The sequence below is a fragment of the Electrophorus electricus genome, chromosome 13, assembly GCF_041902795.1.
Source record: "Electrophorus electricus isolate QZ-2024a chromosome 13, ASM4190279v1, whole genome shotgun sequence".
NCBI classification, from domain to species: Eukaryota; Metazoa; Chordata; class Actinopteri; order Gymnotiformes; family Gymnotidae; genus Electrophorus; species Electrophorus electricus.
In genome coordinates, this window is record NC_137509.1 from 14419080 (window position 1) to 14426567 (window position 7488).

Genomic DNA, 7488 nt, shown 5'->3' on the forward strand with positions numbered 1-7488 from the left:
TATCGTAAGGTCACCTTTATCATCATCTTCAGTCTGTCTGAGAACAATTTTAGCTGATTTTTTAGTGTTGACCACAGTATATACGCATGTGATTCCTACAATTTGTCTTCACTTCTTGTTTTTGAAAAAAAAACAACAAAAAAAAACCAAAAACTGCCCTATAGACATGTATAGGTAGCAAAAATACGTACGTTTATGAATTATTCAAAGGGGGCACAATCCTAAATATAGGGAAACAACTATCAACTATTACTGGTTTATTACTGAAAGTTTATGTTATATCAGCCTCATTTCTGAATTAGTTCATATTTTGTGCAGTGACCGAAGGCCATTTCTTCAAATATACTTGCCACGATGACAAACTTAATGAATAAATATGAAGTTTATTGATTAATGAATAAAACTAGTTATTAACATTGCTATACTATAGCACACTTGGCTCAGGTCTACAGAATCTATAACATTTACAATTAGCCGATGCTTTTATCCAAAGCATCATATAATTATGACTGAATACAACTTGAGCAATGAGGGTTAAGGGCCTTGCTCAAGGGCCCAAAAGTTGCAATTTAGCACTAATCAAGTACCTTAACCACTGAACTACCACTGCCCTGACATAGCTATGAATAAAACTAAGGTTGGCTAAACTAAAACTACTCATTTCAGATTTAAAGTTACTGATGGGGGTTCAAACTAACAAAAATCTGTTTGAGGCTTGATTTTAACTACTAGTCTCGAGGGAGGAGATATGAGAAGAAATTATTCCTGGGTCTATTCATATCTTTTCTGCTCCAGCAAGCTGCTGACTATCTTTAAAGGGTCATTTAGAAATTTTGAATGCTCTTCTTTCTTCTCTTTCTGTTACATTTAGACCCCTTGAGTGAAGTTAGGTGGATCTTGATTTGATTCCATAAGGTTAAAATGGATGATGACTTCCTAATTTAGTTTAGTTTCTTTACTTCTTTTTTGTGTGTTTACAAATAAAGAAAACTATTTTTTTTTCCTTTAAGTTCTGTTTGCTGAGTGCATATTGACTTCTCTCTCCATTTATTTTATTTACTTATAACCTGCCTCCTTAAAGAGGACCTGTTATCCTTTTTTCTTTTAGCTTGTTATATACCTTGTTGCACATGTAAAAATTCTGAAAATATAGACAGCCCAATGATTATGCCAGAGTGAGTAATTTTCTCCCAAAGGAAATAAATTTTCTCAACTGCCTAAAATGGTTCATTGGAATTTCAGCCAAATTCTTTGTGGTAACGTAACGTGCAGTGGTGAAGCCCCATGGTAGGATGCAGACAGGACAAGCGACTCAGCTGAAGATTTCTATTTTTTATTTTCCAGTTTTCTCCACACCAGCAAATGTCATAAAAACAGTGTCCTGTGCCTTCTCCACAAAAGTCCCCAGTGTTGAACATAAAAGATGGACGAGATTAGTACTGCGCACTTCCAGTCACCATGCACTTTGACTTATCTAAAGATGAAAGCAAAAATATTCATGCAGTGAACAGTGTATAAAATCAGTCCATATAGCAAGAACATACAAGTTATTCCTATTATAACACAGCCATAACAATGCTGCACCACAGAATCACCCAGGGGACTGACTAGGGTTGGTCTGAGGTGTACAAAGATATACAAAGACATATATATTATTAGTATATATATTAATATATTTTATTATTATTCTCAATAGAGGTGGCATAGTCCGATGTCAAGAATTACACGCATTTCCCACGCGCGCACCTTCCCAGGAGCGTTATGTCACCCCAGACGGTAACAGTAAGTTCTTTATTCTATGCCTCAGTCTGCTGTCCAATATAATAATAATGGGTCTGTTATCACATTCTTTCTTACATGGTCATGAATCATGTAACACTTTACATATTGACTGACTACTGGCAAGCTTGGCATGCCCTCACACAACGCATAGCATGTACTGGAGGTTGGGAAGAGTTTGTTCAGACTTGTAGCTAGTCATGTCAAGAAGACATTGTGTTCTTCACTGTGAGAGGTGTCACACAGTCCTCCACACAACTGAGAACTACAGATTGCAACTCCATATCCCAGAATCCCCAGGAGAACAGTCATCCCACACCATCAGGTTATCAGGAAACAAGAAAGGCTCTCAGAGATTATTCTACACCATACTAGAGCATATTTATTGCTCTAGTATAACAACATGCATTTTAAAACTTATGGTAGTAGGGGAAAGTACTATACTATACTATATGGTGCATACTTATCAGGGCAAGATTCAGAAGAAGAGCTGAGAACAGGTTTAATAGCTCCAACTTTGGATTTAAGATTTGACAACCAAGTAAATAAATACTAATCCAAGAAGACGTCTTGATACATGTTGGAATATGAACTGGGCAAACAAATTCAAACAAGGCTAGGCAAAGAAGAATAATCCAAGAAAACCTATAACTGGAAAAAAAAATGGAACACAAATAAGAATCCCAAGATTCCACAACATATAACCAGGAAACAGGAATGTAAATACACATGAGGTGATTACATAAGGGAGTGAACTGTGATCAGTGCATAAGCGAACTGGATCTAATGGAGGGGATCAAAAGAGTTGGAGTAGACTTGATAGGGAAAGCAGGTTAAATGGTCAGAGCAGGACTTAGAGCTAGAAAATTACACCAAGTCCATGATCATTGCACTGGATCCATCCAATGCTAGACATTTTCAGTGTAATCCAGTTCAAGCAGTATTTACTCAAACCTTACTGTGCTGTTAAAATAGAATTCTTTTTATCCTCTTGACAGCTGTCACTCAGTTAGTACCAGGATTATGTTAGTTGGAGATATAATTAAAAGGAACCTTGGCAACAGAGAGTGAGAAAGAGATGAAGGTGGAAGATCAAAAGACATATTTAAATGGTTGAAAGAGAGACTGATTATTTCCAGTGTTGTTTAAAGGCTTAAGTCAAGCAGGCTTAAGAACATTTTGTCATATCACACATAGTCAAAGTTCTACAACAGAACAAGCAAGTGTGAGCTAGTTTAAAATGTCTAGTTAATAAACCACCAAATACGGAGACGCGTTAACTAGCTTAAACAAGTTTCATATGGACTGTTTGGAATTTGCGGAATCATTATGGCATCTAATGTGGGACTACATTATTCATCATTGGTAGATATAGATATATATAAAATAGTGTTCCTGTGTTTTGTTAAAGCACTGTTAAACCTCATCCTCCATTCAGAGAACCTAACTACAACTTGTAGTGAAGTTAGAATAAAAATTATTCCCCTTTTGCATTATTCTGTTCATTACGTATCCTTCATTAATTTGTATTCACTCATATTACCTCATCTTCATGTTGCTTAACCTTATGCATATTGTAAACAAACTGTTACTCACTCCTAGTTTCCTACTTTTCCCCCAGTTGTGAACAAAGGTTATTGAATATGCATGACCTAGGCAGGCCTTGTCTCTTCCAAAAGATAACTGGCAGATTCCACCCCCTCAGTTTAGTAGAGTGGATGTTGTGTTGGTGAGTGGAGTTGAAAAGTTGTGAGGTGAGGAGAAGAGTCTAGTCAGGTCTGAGGTGTGAACTGTGATTGAACAAAGAAATACTAACTTTAGTGTGTTTATATTGTTATGCTTATGATTATAGTGAACTAGCCACTCCCGGTCATTAATAGAATATTAGTCACTGATTGTGGTTCATGTTTTCTTATCTCATCTTATCTCAACATACCTTGGTTATTACGTCTGTGAGGCCAAGTCATATATGTTTGGCAGACGAGGAATAATCCCATATCGAATTGGCAACTTTCAAGAGTTGAGACTGAATTATTAGTCATTAATGCATTAATTGAAATTATTACATTTTCCCTGTTAATCATGATGGTGCCCCAATTCAATTTAACAACTGTAAATAATTCATTAAAAGTACAAAATTTGCTACAAACTTGTGAAGCCCCTCACAATAATTTTTTGGGTCGACAGTGCCCCAGTCAGTGTTAGATCCCTAATCCACCAAACCAGACCTACCAATGCACCTCATTTAGAATGTTGTTTATTTTGAATCCTCTGAATTACCTATGGTTCTGGGCTTGCCCTGTTTAGAACACTAAACCACACATTTCCCAGGAAGAGCAAGAGATTATAGTCTGGTGCCCTTCCCCATGAATAATAGGACCTATTGCTGGTATTTGGCAAGGACAGGGCTACCCAGTTTCCCCCTCAGTGACCATATGACTGTAGCATAGACTTAATCCATAGTAAGGAGGGAGACAAATGGAAGACAAATGGAAGTCTTTTTCTCACCACTAACAGGGCATTATGAGTACAGGGTAATGTGGTATGTCCTCAGTGTTGTGCCTTCGGTATTCCAGGTATTCGTCAATACCTGCAGGAATTTTTCAGACAATTTTTAACACTGCCATCTGTTCGTTAAAGGGGAGAAATGTGAATTCTATCATCATTCCATTTAATTTCATTACAATGGACAATAGTAAGATTGATGCTATTCTCCAGTATCCAGTTCCCACTACAATGAAAAGACAACATAGTTTCTCAGGTTTTGCTAACTTCTATAGTCACTTCATTAGGAACTTTAGTAGTGTGGCAGCTCCTCTTGCAGCATTTCTTAAAGGGGGTTCCATTAAGATGTGTTGGACTCCTGAGGCTGAACAGGCCTTCAACAAGCTTAAGAAAGCATTTACTACATCAACTGTTCTAAAACATCCTCTGCCCCTTTTTCATAGAATTAGACACTTCTAACTTTGGTGTAGGGGCAGTACTATCTCAAAGAGCTGAGAACTCCAAGTTACACCTTGTGGCTTTTTATTCTCACAGACTTACACCGGCAGAGCATAACTATGGCATTGGGGAGAAAGAACTCCTAGCTGTGAAACTAGCTCTGAAGGAGTGGAGACATTGGCTTGAGGGAGCCAGCCACCATTTCTGAGTTATCACTAAACGTAAGAACCTTGAGTACATGCACATGGCCAAGCACCTCAATTCCCATCAGGCCCACTTGTCCCTTTTTTTTCCTCATGCTTCAATTTTTAAATTACTTACCACTGAGGTTCCCGCAATACTAAGACTGATGCTCTGGAGGAGGGAGAGGAGGAACCAGATACACCAGACACCTCCTTCCAGCACAGGTAAAGATGGCATCTGTAAGATGGGAGATTGATGAGATCAAGGAGCTACTAACCCTTACAGATATCCCATCTGGTTGTCCACAGGGTAAGTTCCAGTTCCATGTTGAGAAGCTGTTAACCTGGGCACACTCATCTCTGACAAATGGACACCCAGGGGAGACCTGTAAATACAATTGTTGTCTAACCATTATTGGTGGGAATCACTGTCTAATGTTCATAGATATATCTCTTCATACTCCATATGCTCTCAATATAAAACACTTAAATCTCTCTTTGCAGGGAAGCTTATGCACCTCTCAGTACCTGAACGCCCCTTGATGCACATGGAGATTGATTTTATCACAGACCTGCCTGAATCTTTCAGCCACACTGCCATCCAGACAGTAATAGATAATTTCTCACAAGGAGTTTGCTTTATCTCATTTTCCTGCATGCCCACTGCCTTTCAAACAGTTGAAGCCCTCTTTAACCATGTGTTCCTGACCTTAGGTATTCTGGAACATATTTTGTCATACAGAGGCCCCCGGTTTACATCACAGGTGTGGTCTGTATTTTTTGAAGACCTGGAAGTGGTCATGAGTCTAACATCAGGCTATTTCCCTCAGTCTAAAAGACAATGTGAAAGAATAACTCAGGAGCTGGGCAAACACCTAAGGATTTATTGTTTCAAGCACCTTAAGAACTGGTCCAAATATCTTATATGGGCAGAAATGGTACAGAATTCACTTACTAGCTTGGCCACCAGTCTTACTCCCTTTGAGTGAATACTCCATTATCAGTCCCCCTGCACTGTGACTGAGAAAGATGTCTCTGCTGTGGACGAGTGGATGAGATGCAGTGAGAAGGTATGGGAGGAGAATAACCAACACATGAGCAGGTTTTTCAGAAAAACAAGGAGAAGATGGACCGTCCCAGAAAGGTGGTCCCAGAATATCAGTCAGGAGACCGAGTGTGTCTATACACAAAGGATTTTTGTCGCATTGGCCATTGTTGTATACTCAACAACGAAATTAATGATAATGCTGCTGTAAATAAAAACCCCTTATATCCACAACCATCTGACAAGTTCGATACTGGCACACCCATTTTGCCTAATAATAAACCTTAACAAAATATAATTCCAGCTCTGGCCCAAGTATAGAAGCCAGTTAAGAGTTCGGATAGCCTTAGATTTTTTTTTAAATAGATTTACATTCATATCTAGTGTTCTTTTATTACATCACTGATATTTAATTGAATCAGGTCCATGCGTACGTGTTCAAAGAATTACACTGAATATGTTAGCTAGGGAAGATAGTGTTAGTAACACTAATAGTACGCCACACATTATTTTTCCCACTTTAATTTACCACTGAATGTAGGGGAGAAAGGAAGTTAAAGAATCGGCACAGTTGTTTTTTAATATCTGTTCAAATATAATTCAGTCACCTTCAGTATATTTTATTTACCGTCTGATTTTTTCCCTCTAAAATTAACATTAAATTGTTTTTTGCTGGGCCTTTACAGTACTGGTACAAAGGAGTATGAAGCAGCTATGACCCTAGAACCGCAGAGGAATACCACCTAGATAGACCCATAATGTTTAGCTGTTTATTTGTAGATCACACTGGGGCTCCTCTCATGCATTTTGTTCTATGAGTAAAATATCAGTGTATGCTTTTTATGGTGAATGCCGAATCTGTGTAATGCTACATTCAAATTTATATTTGCTTTTTCCTTTTCATTACAATGGTATGGTACAACACATATTGCACAAACAATGAGTCTATGACATCTGATTTAGCACACAACAACTGGATAAGTTAGTGCTGCTGTTTATGCTGTTCCCCGGATCTTCGTTAAGTGTCCCTTGAAGAGATTGTGAAGTTATATTCATTCACTGAATCATTTTCAGCATCCAAACCAGTGTACATAGTGTATGTACCACATAGAGATCTATATGTTATGAAAGTGTAATATAGTCAATCAGTTAGTGGCAGCCAGCCAATAAGCTCTCAGCACATGAAAACACGACTCCTCCTTTCTTATCTGACAAGGCTTTGAATTTTAGTTGAATCTACATTAGAGGAAAGGAGGGTTTTGTTTATGCCACTATGAATATACATGGATTATTACATTTAAGCTTTCTAGGCATAATCAAGTGTGAGTATATACCTTTATTATTTGTAAAAATAATTTTTCATTTATATAAATGATTGGTGGGCAAAAGAAAATGTTTAAACAGTAAAATTATTAGAATTTTGATGGAGACTTTATCTAGTTTATGGAGAATTATTTAGTTGATGGTATGATCTTAGCTTCACTGTATGTCATTTAACCTCCCTACATCTGTGCATCTTATCATTTTAAGGTGTATCTG